Here is a 19,886-nt window from a genome sequence, read left to right on the forward strand (position 1 = left end):
AGCTCCTGGTACAAGATCTATTTGAAATTCTACAGATCTAAATGGAGGTAATCCCGGCAACTCTTCCGGAAATACTTCAGGAAAATCTCTTGCCACAGGCACGTCATTGATGCACTTCTCTTTTTCTTTCTTTTCGACTTTATTAACATGTGCTAAGATAGCATAGCACCCTTTCTTCAAGCACTTTTGAGCTTTCAAATAACTAATGAGTTTTAGCTTTGATTTACCCTTCTCTCCATAAATCATTACTGGCGTTTTATCCTTACGAGGAATGCGAATTGCCTTCTTGGCGCACACAACTTCAGCTCCTATTTTGGACATCCAGTCCATGCCGATTATTACATCAAAACTTCCTAATTCTACGGGTATCAAATCAATCTTAAATGTTTCTCCGGCTAAATTTATTTTACAATCACGGCAAATTTTATCGGCTTTAATTAGTTTACCATTAGCTAACTCAATCATGTACTTAGCATCTAGAGGTAATGATGAACAATTCAATTTAGCGTGAAAGTCTCTACACACGTAACTTCTATCAGCACCAGTATCAAATATAATAGATGCGGATAAGTTATTAATGGTAAACGTACCCGTAACAAGCTCCGGGTCTTCACATGCCTCTCTAGCATTAATAACAAATGCTCTCCCACGTGCAGGTCCGATATTCTTCTCTGGATTCGGGCACTGGCTCTTATAGTGACCTTGTTTTCCACACCCAAAACAAGTAATGGTAGCCAAAGCAGTTCTATTTGCATTGGTGGCAGGAGTCTTGGTACCATTTGTATTTGTAACGAGAGCCCTACAATCTTCAGCAAGATGACCCTTTCGATTACATTTGTTGCATACCACATTACAGTAACCAGAGTGATGTTTGTGGCATCGGTTGCATAAAGGATTTTGTCCTTTATAACCAAAGCTTAAACCACTACCCGCACCTTGCGTGTTTTCTTGTTTCTTAAAAGATTGTTGTTGGTTACCTCGATCATAATTTCCATTCCACTTTCTTTTGTTACCTGATACCTTCACATCAGTATTGGATACTTTCTTATCCATGATGACCTGATCCATTAGCTCGTTTGCCATGGTTATAGCTTCATGAATTGTCTTAGGTTTCGATGCTGTAACATTTGCCTTGACCTTTTTGGGCAAACCATCTTTGTACATTTCAATCTTCCGTTCTTCGGTTGGAACCAATTCAGGACATAGCAAAACTAATTCCATGAATCGCTGATTGTAGTTGGTGATTTCAGTACCAATAACCTTCAGACTTCGTAACTCATCTTCCAACTTCCTAACCTCGTTCCTTGGACAATATTCGTTGATTAACATTGTTTTGAATTCTTCCCACGGAGTATCATAAGCTACATCTCCTCCTACAGCCTTCACATAATTTTTCCACCACGTGAGTGCACTATCTTGTAAAGTGCACGATGCATACTTGGTCATGTCCTTTTCAACACAACCACTGATTTTAAACACAGTCTCCATCTTTTCTATCCACCGGGTTAAACCGATCGGTCCTTCTGTTCCACTGAATGATGAGGGCTTGCAAGCTTGAAAAGTTTTGTAAGTGCACCCCACACGAGGATTTGGGTTAACTGCAGCACCTCTTGCAGCCTCGACCCATAACATTCTGTCGTTCACTCGCTGATTGATGAGTTCCTGGATTTCTTGTTCCGTCATTCGGTTCAATCGCGCCATATTCTTCTATAAGAATGAAAAGAAAATAATTATTCACATGGAATATTATAGATGTAGTGTATATTTACAGTACATTATAGCTTATTAATAATATGAACCAGGTATTATTATAAAAGCCTTTTCTTCTTATTAGCGTTTTATAATTATATCTAGGGTAGTACCTACCCGTTAATGTCCATACTTAATAGCTTAATACAGAATCAATTACTACCATCTAAATAATACTTAACCATGGAAAATTATTGCATTTCACACTTCACTATTTTACATATGCTTATCTTACATCAAACATTAAACAAACCACACTAATAATATTATACAAAACATTATATGATCCCATGGTTTAATACGGCAGCGCATCGTTTGGTCTATTTTCTAGGACATTTAGGTTCAAAGAATCGCTTAACGCTTATCCTGGCTGTCTGCCTATATTTTGGCTGTGGGACTAAAGAACTGGATGCCGGGATAGAACGAATAGGAATAGCGGGAATAGGGGTGGTAGTGTCTAGTGGAGTTGGTGCCACATCATCCTTACTAAACTCGGGATTTGAATTTTCTAATTCATTAGCCTTTCGTTTCTTTCCTAGTTCGAACTCGTCTTTTGTAATTTCCTGTATTTCTTCCTCAGGTTCACTTTCCTCCTCGGGTTCACTTTCCTCCTCGGGTTCACTTTCCTCCTCGGGTTCACTTTCCGGGTTCTCTATAGTCGGTTCATCCGGAATTTGTGAGTCTTCCCCAAAGATATTATTTTCGTCATCGGATAGGTTAATGACTGGAACACCATCTGAAGATTCTGGTTCGGAGTCGCTGAACGTGATGATAAGTTTTGAGCCCGACATCTATCACACAACAACTAACCCATTAGTACTACATAATATTTACATATAAATTTTAACCAACAATGATAAGCAATGGTTTTTAAATCAAACCCGGTCAAAGTCCAGACTTACTAATGTATCCTAACGACTTATCAGTTAGACACACTAATGCAAACCTGGTTCGCTAAGACCACCGCTCTGATACCACATGTCATAACCCGTCCTTAACCATAAGAACGTGTTAGATAACGTATGATTTCATTGCGAGGTATTGACCTCTATATGCGACATTTTTTTAAAGAAAAACTGCATATATTATACATTACAAACCATGATCCTTATTTTTGATACAAGCTTTGGACAAAATAAAGATGATTATCGTTTAGCGATAATATTCGACTTACAAACTTTACAAATGATAATAACAACCCGATTTCTAGCATATTTTACAACACAAGTTCTTGGATATGCAGTCTTATTTTTGACACAAATATGCGTACGCAAGATCCTGCTTAGATTCAACATGATGCAGCGGAAGCTTCTAATTATCACCTGAGAATAGACATGTTTAAAACGTCAACATAAAGTTGGTGAGATATAGGTTTAATGCCGACAGCGATATAAATATAGACCACAAGATTTCATATATAAACATTTTAATAAAAATATTCTAAGTGGTTGAGCACTTGGTAACCATACTTAACATTTAATCACGTCGCATATTCCCTTTATTATGAAATCTTACTACACCGTACCAAGTGTAGTCACGAAACGAAGTACTGTGCAACCGTTGAATACTGGTCGTCCAGTCCGGTTGGGGTTGTCAGGCCCGATAGATCTATCAACAGGATTCGCGTTTACAATACCGCTGTAAATAACAGTTACCAAGCTACAGGGAAGTATGCCAGTGGTACAACTCAACGTAGAATATATTTTTCAGTTACTTGTGTCCATATCGTAAAACATAAAATACATGTATTCTCATCCCGAAATATTTAGAGTTTAAAAGTGGGACTATATACTCACTGTTGTCTTGAAGATATATATAATTTGACTTGGTCTCCGGTTGATATCACGAATCTATCCATATATAATATATCAATACCTTTTCTTTTTAAACAAACGTCACATATATATACTTGTTATACTTTTAATACTTTGAATAATTCCTTAGTCCGTAGTTAGCAGTTCGTTGTTAGTAATTCAATTTTAATGGTTCATTTTTAGATGTTTAATATACCCACAATGAAATAAATAAAACCCCCTAACGAAATAAATAAAACCCCATCGTATATGTATTGGTCGAGATTAATCTTGACCCACGGTACCGGTGTTGTCAAATGACGTGTTGCGTACATAAAATACCGGTGTTGTCAAATAACGTGTTGCGTACAAATATGGGATCTTATGATTAATCTTCTCGTGTTGTTTGCGGGTGATCCTGAACTATATAAAATTGAATTATAAGTACATATATATAAAATATCATGTTATCTTAGAAATATGTGATTTTATTTAATTTTTCCCAATTAATCCCGAAGTTAAACAAGTCTTAGATATCCGATCTCGTTTTGGTCATAGTTTCTTCGTTACAACTCCGTTTTCGTTGATTCAACTTGTCACTTCCTTGGATCGAGTCCCTCTTTAAGACTATGAACTGTAAATACCTTAGTTTGTATTCGAAATCACAGGTCATAGGTCAAAATTTAGTGAAACTTATGAAGTTAATCATTTTCCATCATGTAAACAACCTTAAATGATTATTTTTCTAAAAATACTTATACTTTGAGTTAAATCATGAAATTTTTATGTGTTATCATATTCATAGTAAAAATCATTTTTCCAGAAAATAAACCTCCAATTCAAAGTTTAAGATGGTTTTTAATTATCCAACCCAAAACAGCCCCCGGTTGCACTCCGACGTCGTAAATTCAGTTTTTAAGGTGTTCTTTGAAAAACCAAGTTATACCTTGTTAAATTAGCATATATTTATGATATATTACAGGTCTTGAAGTATTTTAAAAGTTAAGTTAGAAGGATCTATTTAGTTTGCAAACAAGTTTGAAAACATTCAAACTATGTTCTTGTTGTTAAAATTTTATACCACAAAATAAGATAGCTATATATATATATATGAATCGAATAAGGTTATGAACATAGATTCTACCTCAAGTTCCTTGGACAAGGTTGCTATAAAAGAGGAGTAAAAAGTTAGAACCAAAAGGGTGATGGAATTGGATGAAAGATTGGAAGTAAGTTTGTGTTCTTGGAAGGATTTCTTGAAGTGTTTTTGTATGGTTTTCTTATGGTGATTAAGTAAGGTTTTTGAAGCTAAATGATGGGGAAAATGCTTGGAGATGATCAAGTATGAAGTTAAGAGTATTTTGAGAGAGAAATGGAAGTGTAAGTATGAGAAAATGGGGTGAAGAAATGGTGTGCATGCATAAAAACGTTTTTAGATTATAAAGGAAAAAAAAAGATACCTAACTTTGTTTTCTTGCTAAATAATTCATGCTACTTGACAAATGGTTGGTTCCACATGTTTCTTAATCATTTAAGGCTGCTAAGGAGCAGATTTTTATTGGTATATACCAATAGTAAATACATCTAGAAGCTGCGTATGATACGGGTACATATACTCTAGGTATACGTATAGAAATCTTTGAGGAAACGGAACGAGGATTCAAATATAGCTATCTTTTGTAAATATACTTATATTGTTTTATGTATGTAAGCCCTTTAAAAGTGATAAAATACATATCTATACGATGCATGTATAAGTAATATAGGTTATAAGTATTTACGTCGAAAAACATTACGTATAGTTATCGTTTTGAAAACTTAAGTTAGTAGTTTTAAAATATACTTATAACTTATTGTTATTAATACAAAATGAGATATTAAAACATTCTTAGATCATGTTAAATATGTATATATACATATATATACACAAACGTATAATTATCATATGTTATATATTCGTGATATCATCGGTCAAACTAGACGGTCAAACGTTGTGTAAACTCTTTTCGGAAATATAAATCTCGACAATTTGGATTGCTTATCATGTTGCTAAGGTTTAATTTATGTAAATATTAATCTTATAAGTATAGAACGATCGAAAAAGTGCGGGTCGTTACAGAAAGAAGAAGAAGAAAATCAATTACTTACACTTTTTAGAGAAAGAAAGACTAGAGAAAGAATTTGAGAGTAAGTGTGTGTGAAATGCAAATGAGAATAAGTGTAAAATGGATGGAATAAGACTTGTATTTATAGGTGGTGAGAGTGTGGGTGGTGTCTCAAAACCGTGGGTTTAAGGCGGGGACAAGGGGGACAAACTTTTTCTTTTTGGTTAATGGTTGTCTAAAGTTGGTGCTTATGTTAGGATCCCATGCAACATTAAGGGTAATACTTGACAAAAAGCTAGCATGTTCCCTCTAATAAATGGGCATTTGTCTTACATATTAATGGGTCACTAGTTACTTATAATTGGGCTAATTAAATAGTCCACTAACTAGTGTAGGGTGGGCTAAGGCCCAACAAGGTAGAAAGTCCAACAAGACTAACTAGTAAGCATAAGTAAATTACTAAGCGTAATTAAGCATCCAAAAACCCAAGTAATTGTTATTATAAAATAACAATTAATATTTCGTAGTCATAATATTCTGATTACGACAAAAGTTAAACGTGTACGCAGTACGCAGTTTGTTCGAAACGTCAAGTGACACTAACGGTCATAAAGGCATCCGGTGATCAAGTTAAGTAACCTACGTACTCAAAGGAATGTTTTAACATATAAATGAAAGTAATCCACGTGTATAAAGATTCCAGAGTATAAAGTAGCACAGTACGCACAAATACGCAGTTTCGCAAAAACACAAGGCACAAAAGCAAGTCGATAAAGCCGGGTCGTTACATTACCCACCTGTTAAAGAAAATTTCATCCCGAAATTTTGAGGAGTGACCAACAATGGTACCGTGTTTGAATAAGAAGGAGCATATCAAAGTTTCGAGGGACTCGTGAGCTTAGAAGTGAGCTATTTACCTTGAAAGGTACTTGGGCGTATAAAAGTAAGAATAGGTATATGCCATTAATTAAGTCTCTTGTCCTAAGAGATCAACAATTTGATTTCGTTTCTTGTTAACATGAATATGTCATCTGAATATATACCCACAAAAGGAAAATTGATGTTTTTAGCCTTACAGGCATCTTCAGTAGGTTGGATGCATGAAATGCATCATGAATGTTACCAAACCCATCTAAAATATCGAGCACTTATGTCGCAATACAAAGCTGAAAGGTAGAATGGAAAACATGGTGATCATAACCATGCGATTTGATGTCTGGATAGTGTTAGCCACGGATTTTGTACTAATCCCTTAATTTCAGGAGGAGACCATAGGTATGAAGAACCCAATATTTAAGAACGTTTCATTTGACTAAATGAACTAAAATTTTAGCTGAAAGTGACTAATCGGACTTATATGCAATGCAAGCCATATTTATAGTGTCTTCAGGACGGTCTGAACGAACAATGAAGGATATCGCCCAGTTTACCAAACTGCAGGTGAACTTATCCTTAGATGGAATGGAAGCACAGTTCCATAATGTAACTTTATCCTTTCAGTTACATGTTGAAGTTAGGGTTAACATCGACTAGAACAACATATATTTGCAACCAACGAAGGAAGGAATGTGTAGAGTAACCATATCCGTGTTACAGACGTTTTAAGCAGTCCCTTCCAAGAGGATAACAAGATTCATAGATTTTTAAAGTATTTTATACTACATTTTCGAAAGAAAATCGCACGAAAGGTGTAATCTTTTAACGGGAGTGAACTCTTTGAGCGGATTGATCCGAATTTATCCTTATACTTAAGGGGATGCGCGGATTAGAAGATATGTGAACCCTAGGTCATAAAGAATGGTTTACTCCAAGTGTAAAGAATCCCCCAAAAATGATTTCTTGTACCTCAAAATAATGAATCTTAGAGATGACGTTTACGAGGGTGTTGCGATTAGTCGTGAAACATTGAGAGTAAAACCCGCCTAGTGCCTTTCCTACGATAGGGAGACCACTAAGTATACCCCAGAAAACTGATTTATCGACCCGCGTTTTTGCCATGTCTAACCTTAAAAGGAACATTTTACGAGCGCAGAGACTTCCTAACAAATTTTGTAAATCTGCCATCCAGAGTGGCTCAAGAGTTTTTAACAAAGATCTTGATGGTAGGTTTCATCCCTAACGGAGGGCGAGAAGAAGTGTGATCCATACATGGTGTAGTCTAATACGAAAACTTTTAATAAAATCAACCAAGGAAGTTTTGAAAAACCTTTAAACGTTTGATGCGACAACATAAATGGAATGAAGTTCTTAGTAAATTTAGAAGTATGTACGACGCGTACCATTTTGCACAAAACTATTTGACTTAAGTTAAACAACTCAATAAAAGAGTGGTTTTTAAATAATGTGAAGGTATAACTTAGTATGTACTAACCAAAATAGGTAAGGGTAAACTTATTAACTTCATTATATATGTACATATATGATTTTATAAATCGCATAAGTGACAGAAAAATTTTATTACTTTCGTTTGTCCATAAATCTCATGAGGACCTTACAATAAACAATGTGTAAGAATTTGATAAACATAGTTTTTCGTATTTCAGAGGTTACGAGTTGAAAAAGGTCGAGTGAAAAATCTTTGAATCATCGGTTGTCATGTTACTAGGTAATGAAAACTAATGAATTAAATGTAGTTGTGATGATTATCAGGGACTTAAGTCTTTGGCCTAAAAATGTTCACGTGCGAAGCCGTTACTAAAAAGTGAGGTATGAAGGATAGAGTATGAGGATGAGAAGTTAATCGCTTCTTGACTTTGCAAGATGCCAAACATGTTATGACTAATGTTAAAGTCGGAATACTGGTGGTGTTAATATCACTAAATGAGAATCCCTTGGAATAAGTCAGGACCTAGAGTTATGTAAGAAAGAGCATCGCTCCAACAGGTGTGGCCGAAAGCTCTGCATGACGTGGTAGTAAGTGCCTTCATCACATACACACACATGAATCTCTCAATTTTGAAGGTTGTAAAGTCTTCATGATGACTTGGATGCGAATAAGCAATGAATAATTTTATATAATAAGCAATGAAAATTATATAGAAATCGTTAGGGTGATAATGTAAGAAAAGAAACGAAGTTCTTAGTAAATATAAACTTACTCTAAGTAAAATATCTTTTGATTAAAAGAATTGATTTTTAAAGGTGAAAGTAAAATTTCACATGTACTAGTCAAAAATAGTAATTGATTACTTTATCATATACGATTTCTAAAATTTGTACGGATGGCAATAAAATAAGTTCATTTTTATAAGACTTTGACAGACAAAATTTTGGCAATAAAATTTGTACAGTAACATAGTATGTGAAAAATTTTGGCATACAAAATTTTCATATTTCGAAGGTTACAAGTTGGAAAAAGATTGATGAGGATTGAGTAAAAGATTTTTGAAAATTTCGAGTGATAATTGAGGTAACGAAAACTATTGAATTTAAATGTGGTTGATGGTTATTAGTAGGGCCTAAGTCCTTCGACCAAAAATGTTTAAGTGTAAAGTTGTTGCTTATAAGTGAGATACAAAAGGGAGAGTATGAGGATGGGAATTAACTACCCATTGATTTTGGAAATTTTGAACTGGTATGACTAATATTGACGTAAGAAGGGTAATGGTGTGATTATCATCAAATAAGAAATCTCTCAGAATAAGTTAGGATTTAGAGCCGTGTAAGAATGAGTATCAAATAAGATTCCTGGCTAGTCCTTAAGATAGAATTTGAATTACCGAAGTGACGGAATACAATTTCCTTTATGTATCGTCGTGTAAGTTTATCCATTGTATCGGTTTCTTTCATGGCTAAAAAGTGAGCAGATTTGGTGAGGCGATCAACGGTAACCCAGATAGTGTCATAACTACCTACTGTTTTTGGTAGCTTCGGGATGAAATCTATTGTCATCCCTTCCCATTTCCATTGTGGGATCTCGGGTCGTTGAAGTAACCCAGATGGTTTTTGGCTCACCATTCTCGCGAGGTATACGAATAATCTTCTCACTATAAATAACTTTCGCTTTCATCCTTGAAAGACAGTCCGTTCCAACTATTTCATCAAAGCTTCCTAAATTGATGAGTATTAGGTTAATCCTAAAGTCCATTCCAACCATTACATCAAGCTTCCTAACTTGATGGGTGTTAGGTTAATCTTAAGGTTTATTCCAACCAATTCTTATCGCACTGCCGTGAAAAATTCTATCAATCTTCTCAAATAACATCGGCTTGTGTGTCGGTAACTAATCCTTTCCAACTACTACTTTAAAACTTCCAAGTTTAGTTGACATGAGGTCATTTCTAATGACCCACCTGTTAATTTTAAGGTACTACCTTAAATTACTCCTCTATCTCTGCCAGCTTACCATTAGCTTGTCCTATAGAATACTTAACTCTCATGGTTGTTAATGGCTTATTAGTCATCACACTAAGGTTCTTAGATATAAGGTTTCTATCACTCTAGTATTAAACAATTTCGAGATGATAAATCGTTGTGAAGAAATGTACCCTAACTAAAATCAGGATCTATGCGAGTCTCCATAGCTGAGATAACGATTGCACTACCATAAGTGAGCCCAAAGTTTTCCCTATTCGAGAACTTTTCCCTTAAGTGTCCAGGGTGTCTATATTTAAAACAAATTTTCGGGTTATCAATTCTGCAATCAAGGCCCTCCTTGTACAGTATCTGGGCTACGTGGTTTTCCCTACCTCTAACAGACCAGAATGCGTATGCTCAAGTGATTCCTACCAAAATTTCCTTTGAATCGCTTCATATTCCTTATATAGTTGCATTGGGACTTCTGCATGATTTACTTCAATATAATCACGCTGACCTGGCGTCATTATATTGTACTAAATCGTACGTTCATTCCAATATTACTCCATATGGTCAATGTAACGTGATCACTTCATGTTCTACTCAATTTCATCTAACGGTGCTTTATCTATGCTATCTCAAAACCAAATCTACATAATTAATCTCACGGTTTCTCGGTGTGGGTAGGTTCCGTAGGTCATGCACCAATGCCTAAATGTCCCGAAATTTCTTCAAAATGTTCGGGTTCAGGTAACGTCGTTAGGTTCCTTTCTAGAAATTCAATTTGGGTCTCGCATCGAGTTGTACGTGTAGCAAGTAGTAATACGATATATTTTGAGGCGACTCCCAAGTCTTTGGGTATGGCTGAGCATCAGTGGAAGACACTACGACCTTGTGAAAGGAGATGCCTTCCCGACTTCTCCAATGCCTAAGAGTGTTAGGGACCTAAGTCCAGAAGTGTCATTAGATCGTCGAGTAGTAGAAGAATGGAAGAGATAAGTGATGGTCATGAAAGCGTACGGGATACGGGTCAGCTTGCGGAAACTGAAAAACCTTCTGATGTTCATACGTTGTACATGGCTAATTAGAGTGAGCTCGGGGTATGGTTACTCCGACAAGTCCTCCAATATCTCTTCCTCTGAGGATCAACTCTAGTGGGTGTGTAATCTGAGGGGTACTCCTTCTAGATTGCGTGAAGTAATGTTTCGATCTCTGGAACTGTGGTACGGTAGTAACAGGTGGATTACAACACTATTTCTTAGGGTTAGACGAGTGGGAAAAGGGTTCAGAAAAACATCTGAACTAGGAAGGATAAGTTCTCCAAGTCGGCACAGCGAATAGCAGACATGGAGCAAGAGCGTAATCAGGCATAATAACTACAGCAGCCTAGATCGTCTACAGCAGTACATAGCATGGCAATAATAACAGTATTAAGCCGAAGTAACATGCGGAAGCAGATAGTAGCATGTTGTAGCGAGGATAAGCAGTAGCATACAGTAAGTTTACATAGCAGTAAAAGTAAGCAATAGCATGCAGCAAGTTCCGCAGAAACAAGTAAATAAGCAAGTTGTAGATTAGTCCTATTAGTGAATCCTACTCGGCCTGGTCTAGACTCATTAATGCAACCTAATTCTCTATAACCAATGCTCTGATACCAAATGTGATGCCCCGTACAAAACCATCGTGTACGGATCATCAACAACAGGATCATTACAAGGTCAAACACTATATGCTGTTTGAAAACCAGTTTTGCATTCATAAAAAGATAACGTTTTATAAAAGATAACGTGCTTCCTATGAATAGAAGCATAAATATAAGTATGTGACCCAAAGGTCATTACAAAGCCATTGTTTGAAAATAACATAAATTACGAATGCAGAAGAAAAGTTCCATGATTGAGACATCTCTAAGTAATGCAGCGGAAATCTAACACAGTAGGTCTATAACAGCAAGTCTATTACACCAAGACAGCAAGTCTAACAGCGGAAGAAACAACATCTAAACACCTGAGAAATACATGCTTAAAAAGTCAACACGAATGTTGGTGAGCTATAGTTTGTTTGTAATCAGTAATGCAATGTAGGCCACGAGATTTCAGTGCTTCAAACTAGCATTTTAAATCAGTATTTCAAATCAGTATGATAAAGTATATGCTTATCCGTGGGCACCCGGTAACTAACTTAACGTAATATTACCCCCTAAAAGTACACTAGGAGAGTGCGTAAGTTTACGAAGTATTAAACACCCGTTAAATGCTAGCGCGACTAGCCCGTGAAATGTCCCGTTCTTATTGATTAAAATCGTTCCATATTAATTGATTTCGTTGCGAGGTTTTGACCTCTATATGAGACGTTTTTCAAAGACCGCATTCATTTTAAAACAAACCATAACCTTTATTTCATCAATAAAGGTTTAAAAAGCTTTACGTAGATTATCAAATAATGATAATCTAAAATATCCTGTTTACACACGACCATTACTTAATGGTTTACAATACAAATATGTTACAACAAAATAAGTTTCTTGAATGCAGTTTTTACACAATATCATACAAGCATGGACTCCAAATCTCGTCCTTATTTAAGTATGCGACAGCGGAAGCTCTTAATAATCACCTGAGAATAAACATGCTTAAAACGTCAACAAAAATGTTGGTGAGTTATAGGTTTAACCTATATATATCAAATCATAATAATAGACCACAAGATTTCATATTTCAATACACATCCCATACATAGAGATAAAAATCATTCATATGGTGAACACCTGGTAACCGACATTAACAAGATGCATATATAAGAATATCCCCATCATTCCGGGACACCCTTCGGATATGATATAATTTCGAAGTACTAAAGCATCCGGTACTTTGGATGGGGTTTGTTAAGCCCAATAGATCTATCTTTAGGATTCGCGTCAATTAGGGTGTCTGTTTCCTAATTCTTAGATTACCAGACTTAATAAAAAGGGGCATATTCGATTTCGATAATTCAACCATAGAATGTAGTTTCACGTACTTGTGTTTATTTTGTAAATCATTTATAAAACCTGCATGTATTCTCATCCCAAAAATATTAGATTTTAAAAGTGGGACTATAACTCACTTTCACAGATTTTTACTTCGTCGGGAAGTAAGATTTGGCCACTGGTTGATTCACGAACCTATAACAATATATACATATATATCAAAGTATGTTCAAAATATATTTACAACACTTTTAATATATTTTGATGTTTTAAGTTTATTAAGTCAGCTGTCCTCGTTAGTAACCTACAACTAGTTGTCCACAGTTAGATGTACAGAAATAAATCGATAAATATTATCTTGAATCAATCCACGACCCAGTGTATACGTATCTCAGTATTGATCACAACTCAAACTATATATATTTTGGAATCAACCTCAACCCTGTATAGCTAACTCCAACATTCACATATAGAGTGTCTATGGTTGTTCCGAAATATATATAGATGTGTCGACATGATAGGTCGAAACATTGTATACGTGTCTATGGTATCTCAAGATTACATAATATACAATACAAGTTGATTAAGTTATGGTTGGAATAGATTTGTTACCAATTTTCACGTAGCTAAAATGAGAAAAATTATCCAATCTTGTTTTACCCATAACTTCTTCATTTTAAATCCGTTTTGAGTGAATCAAATTGCTATGGTTTCATATTGAACTCTATTTTATGAATCTAAACATAAAAAGTATAGGTTTATAGTCGGAAAAATAAGTTACAAGTCATTTTTATAAAGGTAGTCATTTCAGTCGAAAGAACGACGTCTAGATGACCATTTTAGAAAACATACTTCCACTTTGAGTTAAACCATAATTTTTGGATATAGTTTCATGTTCATAATAAAAATCATTTTCTCAGAATAACAACTTTTAAATCAAAGTTTATCATAGTTTTTAATTAACTAACCCAAAACAGCCCGCGGTGTTACTACGACGGCGTAAATCCGGTTTTACGGTGTTTTTCGTGTTTCCAGGTTTTAAATCATTAAGTTAGCATATCATATAGATATAGAACATGTGTTTAGTTGATTTTAAAGGTCAAGTTAGAAGGATTAACTTTTGTTTGCGAACAAGTTTAGAATTTACTAAACTATGTTCTAGTGATTACAAGTTTAAACCTTCGAATAAGATAGCTTTATATGTATGAATCGAATGATGTTATGAACATCATTACTACCTTAAGTTCCTTGGATAAACCTACTGGAAAAGAGAAAAATGGATCTAGCTTCAATGGATCCTTGGATGGCTCGAAGTTCTTGAAGCAGAATCATGACACGAAAACAAGTTCAAGTAAGATCATCACTTAAAATAAGATTGTTATAGTTATAGAAATTGAACCAAAGTTTGAATATGATTATTACCTTGTATTAGAATGATAACCTACTGTAAGAAACAAAGATTTCTTGAGGTTGGATGATCACCTTACAAGATTGGAAGTGAGCTAGCAAACTTGAAAGTATTCTTGATTTTATGAAACTAGAACTTTTGGAATTTATGAAGAACACTTAGAACTTGAAGATAGAACTTGAGAGAGATCAATTAGATGAAGAAAATTGAAGAATGAAAGTGTTTGTAGGTGTTTTTGGTCGTTGGTGTATGGATTAGATATAAAGGATATGTTATTTTGTTTTCATGTAAATAAGTCATGAATGATTACTCATATTTTTGTAATTTTATGAGATATTTCATGCTAGTTGCCAAATGATGGTTCCCACATGTGTTAGGTGACTCAAATAGGCTGCTAAGAGCTGATCATTGGAGTGTATATACCAATAGTACATACATCTAAAAGCTGTGTATTGTACGAGTACGAATACGGGTGCATACGAGTAGAATTGTTGATGAAACTGAACGAGGATGTAATTGTAAGCATTTTTGTTAAGTAGAAGTATTTTGATAAGTGTCTTGAAGTCTTTCAAAAGTGTATGAATACATATTAAAACACTACATGTATATACATTTTAACTGAGTCGTTAAGTCATCGTTAGTCGTTACATGTAAATGTTGTTTTGAAACCTTTAGGTTAACGATCTTGTTAAATGTTGTTAACCCAATGTTTATAATATCAAAAGAGATTTTAAATTATTATATTATCATGATATTATGATGTACGAATATCTCTTAATATGATATATATACATTAAATGTCGTTACAACGATAATCATTACATATATGTCTCGTTTCAAAATCATTAAGTTAGTAGTCTTGTTTTTACATATGTAGTTCATTGTTAATATAATTAATGATATGTTTACTTATCATAATATCATGTTAACTATATATATAACCATATATATGTCATCATATAGTTTTTACAAGTTTTAACGTTCGTGAATCACCGGTCAACTTGGGTGGTCAATTGTCTATATGAAACCTATTTCAATTAATCAAGTCTTAACAAGTTTGATTGCTTAACATGTTGGAAACATTTAATCATGTAAATATCAATCTCAATTAATATATATAAACATGGAAAAGTTCGGGTCACTACAGCCCGAGTGGGGATGTCAAACCCTATGGATCCATATCTAAGATTCGCGTTCACCGGTTCAAAAACCAATGACTAAACGTTACCGAGTGATGTTATGCGAGGTGTATATGAAATAGCTTTATTTTTACAACGAAAAAAACTATTAAATACGATATAATTTTACACAAGATATTTATTTATTTATAGAATGGATATACTTAAACCTTGCTACAACACTTATAGGCAGTGTACCTAATCGTACAGTAGTGTAGTTTTAGTAAGTCCGGTTCGTTCCACAGGGAAAATCTTTAAACAAAGCTTAACGCTATATTAGTTTTATTTTATAAAAATATAAAAATATATATAAGTAATATTATTATTATAAAGGGGGGGGGGGGGGTTTACCGTTTAATGACCGGTTTGTCGATTTTAAAACTTAGTCGCAGTTAAAACCTAATGTAAAATATTAAAAATAAATATAACTTAATTTAAAGTGTAAAGTAAATAACGATAATGAAATTGCGATAAATAAAAGTGCGATAAAATAAACTTGCGATAATTAAAAAGTACAATTAATTAAAAGTGCAATTAAATACAATAACAATAAATAAAAGTGCGATAATTAAAAGTGCAATTAAATATAAAATAAAGGAAATTAAATATGAAATTAAATAATTATGCTTATTTAAACTTCCGTAATCATGATGTTTGACGTGTTGATTTTAGTTTTATGCCCATGGGTTAATTGTCCTTTGTCCTGGATTATTTAATATGTCCGTCTGGTTTTTGTCCATAACAGTCCATCAGTCATAAATATAAAGTGCGAGTGTCCTCGTCAAATTATCCTTATACCCGAAGTCAAATATTCCAACTAATTGGGGACTTAAACTGTAACAAGGTTTTAATACTTTGTTATCAATTATGCCAAGTGTCCTTGTACATAATTTCACCCCTGTTTTAATAATTCCATAGACTATTAATCCATTCCCGTGTCCGGTTGAATGAACGATTATTCGTACATATAAATACCCCACTCATCGTGTCCGATCGAGTGTATATGGTTATTTATAGGGACGTTCAATTGTAAATCTTTATATTAAAATTAACAAACTATCATTTAGTTAAACAAATATAAAGCCCACTAATAGCCCATAGTCTAATTTCCACAAGTGTCGTTCTTTTGTCCAAACCCCAATTATGGTACAAAGCCCAATTACCCAATTTTAGTAATTAGCACAACATCATGATTACTTCGGCTTAAATAAGCATAATAATAACTTAGCTACGAGACATTAAATTAAAAAGGTTGAACATAACTTACAATGATTAAAAATAGCGTAGCGTTACACGGACAGAATTTCGACTTACACCCTTACAACATTCGCTAACATACCCTTATTATTAGGATTTAAAATTAAAATTAAAATATAAATATATATATATATATATATATATATATATATATATATATATATATATATATATATATATATATATATATATATATATATATATATATATATATACGTTTACATATAGATAGAGAGATTGATGGATGGATATTTAAAACGATCAAAATGCGTTGCCTTTTATAGGCAGATTTGGATTTGAGTGCTCCGCGAGTCAAGGTCAATTTCCCCTTCAAACTCCGCGAGTCGCGGAGTTTGAATTTCCAGCTCACTCCAATTTGGATCTTTAATTGCCGATGGATTTTAATAATATAAATATAATATAAATATATAATTTATATAATTAATTATATATTATATTATATTATATTTATATACATAATTAATTTGTAACTTTCGGTCCGTTGTGTCGAGCGTTGAGAGTTGACTCATGTCCGAGTTCCGGATTTTTGAACGTCCTTGGGTACAATTTAATATCTTGTACTTTGCGTTTTGAATCTTGTACTCTTGTAATTTCGAGACGTTTCTTATCAATAATTGGAACCTCTTTGATTGTATTTTGTACTTTTGAGCTTTTTGGTCGTTTGCGTCTTCAATTCGTCGAATCTGTCTTTTGTCTTCACCTTTTATTATTTAAACGAATATCACTTGTAAATAGAACAATTGCAACTAAAAGCTTGTCTTTCTTGAGGGATAATGCTATGAAATATATGTTCATTTTTAGCATTATCAAATATTCCCACACTTGAGCGTTGCTTGTCCTCAAGCAATATAGTCTTGAAATACTAGAATCACTTCTTTATTCTTCACACTTTGTACATCAGTGATTTCTTTACGGCGGTATAAACAATGGTAGTAACGATGTGGTTTACAGTCTCACATGACTTATGAAAATTTAGATCCATTAAGGAAATTGGATCTTTATGAAAACATTTGATCTTTTGAAAATTAAATCTAGCTTTTACCCTAGATAAGTTTTCCGGAATAACCCTTCACCGGTGTTTGCAAATTCTTTTTGTGGGTTTGGTGGGTTTCATATTTGAAATTTTTATCTCAAAACTTGTGGTTTTGTGTCACCCACTTGCTAACCTTGTATTGGGAAAGCAACACGTCCAGTATACTTGCTCCGTATATTACCTTTCGATAAACTACCGTCCGGTTGTAAAGGAAAGCATTGAACAAGCAACTGTTAAGGCAATATCCCCTGACATGCTTTTAATTATGGTCTATAACGTGTCGGACGCAATTACTATCCTTGGTATGAGCAATAGTAAAGCTCACCCTTATAATTTCCGGTCTGGCACAAGGTCCTGTCTTTGACCATGCTATGCAACCATCGTTCTTACGGTTGACACCCGATTTGATTCAGGTGACCTAAAGAATTCCAGGTGAATTCCTAGGATTTTACGTTCAATGGTAATGAACGCATTGAAAATGGGTTTTCAGAAAACAAATCGGTTTGTAATTTTGATCAAAATATTTTCTCGTTCAAGCTTGAGTTTAGATATCATCGAATTCCATGAGTTTGTAATTCTCAATCTTTAAAGTCAATCTCTAGGATTGAGTAATATCAATCTTAAAAGCTGATTTTTGATCTTTAAAGGAGATTATCCTTTCTGGGGATCTGATTCATTAGTCTTATCCAGCTAATTTGCACGGCGTCCTCCCCATTTTACAAGACAGATCCTCTCATGGTTAGGATAAATCTGACCACTTGGTGACCCTGTTTGATGCCGAGGTCCGTGGATTTCCTGCTGATTTTAGTGATGACTTTTCTAGATTTTTCGTCAACCTACAGCTGGTCTGAACGACAACTTCTTGACCTAAATCAAGAAGCGCGTTTCTTTTTCGAAAGACTTTACTTCCTTTAAATGATGGAATTGATTCATCGTGTAGATCCATCTTTTTTTTTTACAGTAAATCGGGTAAAAATGTTTAGTTTAGTCCAAAGCAAAAGTATCTTCAATTATTTGTTACAGAAATATGTGACATATGTTTAAAATAACTTGGTAAATTTTTCCACACTTGGCTTTTATTTTCCTTTCTTTACCTTTTTATTTTCCTCTATTCCATTCTTAAATGAATTCTAACATTTTTGTGTTGTTTCTCAATTTATGTCCTTTCCGAGGTAACGACAATTTCGGTGTTAATACCTAGTTTTATCGTTCATAAATATTTATAAACATGATTTTGAGTTCATTTAATTGAAAATTTTGAAAATTTTTACTAGAATTGGGTAGTCAGTATATAAGACTAGGGCTGTTCTTTGTTATCAGAGAGCATTAGATTCTAATACAACTACTGCGTTACTAGTATTTTTAATGGTAACCAAGTGTTTAAATAAAATTTTTTTAAAATCCGAAAGAATTTAACCCCTTCCCACACTTAAGATCTTGCAATGCCCTCATTTGCAAGAAATCAGTAACAATTTAAATTATTGAGGGTGATTAGCGTAGAAAAATGATTAAATTTTACCAAAGTTTCCAAATATATTGTTGTTTGTGTTGAATGATAAATGGTGCACATCATTTGTTCATTCCGTCTTGTTGTTATTTCACATATATTTTGCATCTTGTCGTCAAAATTAGTTGCTTTTGCTGAATTTAATGCCAGTCTTTGAAAATGCATTGTTTTACCCTGTTGTGTACATAAGATAAACTGCAAACATATATACATATTTTTGAAGTTTGGTATATTACCCCACATTCAAAAATTATTAAAATCTAATAATAAAAGTTAGAAAATTATAAAAACTATTACAATATCAACATAAGTGTTAAATGTAGTAACATTACAAAAATAAAATAAATAAAACTAAATAAACTAGGGTTGATACTGATACCAGTAGGGGTTCCATGCATAACCGTATGTGTTATAAAATACTTCAGCTGGGTTATAAGTAGGATACGGTGGTTGGATTTCTATAGACCAGGGAGGAAATATGGGCTTTGGAGTTGGAATATAGTTTCTACCTACATGTTGGCAATGAGATATGTTGTGGTTTTGATGAACTTGCCAATCTTCAAATGCTCGA

Source organism: Rutidosis leptorrhynchoides, chromosome 2, assembly GCF_046630445.1.
Source record: "Rutidosis leptorrhynchoides isolate AG116_Rl617_1_P2 chromosome 2, CSIRO_AGI_Rlap_v1, whole genome shotgun sequence".
Classification (NCBI taxonomy): Eukaryota; Viridiplantae; Streptophyta; class Magnoliopsida; order Asterales; family Asteraceae; genus Rutidosis; species Rutidosis leptorrhynchoides.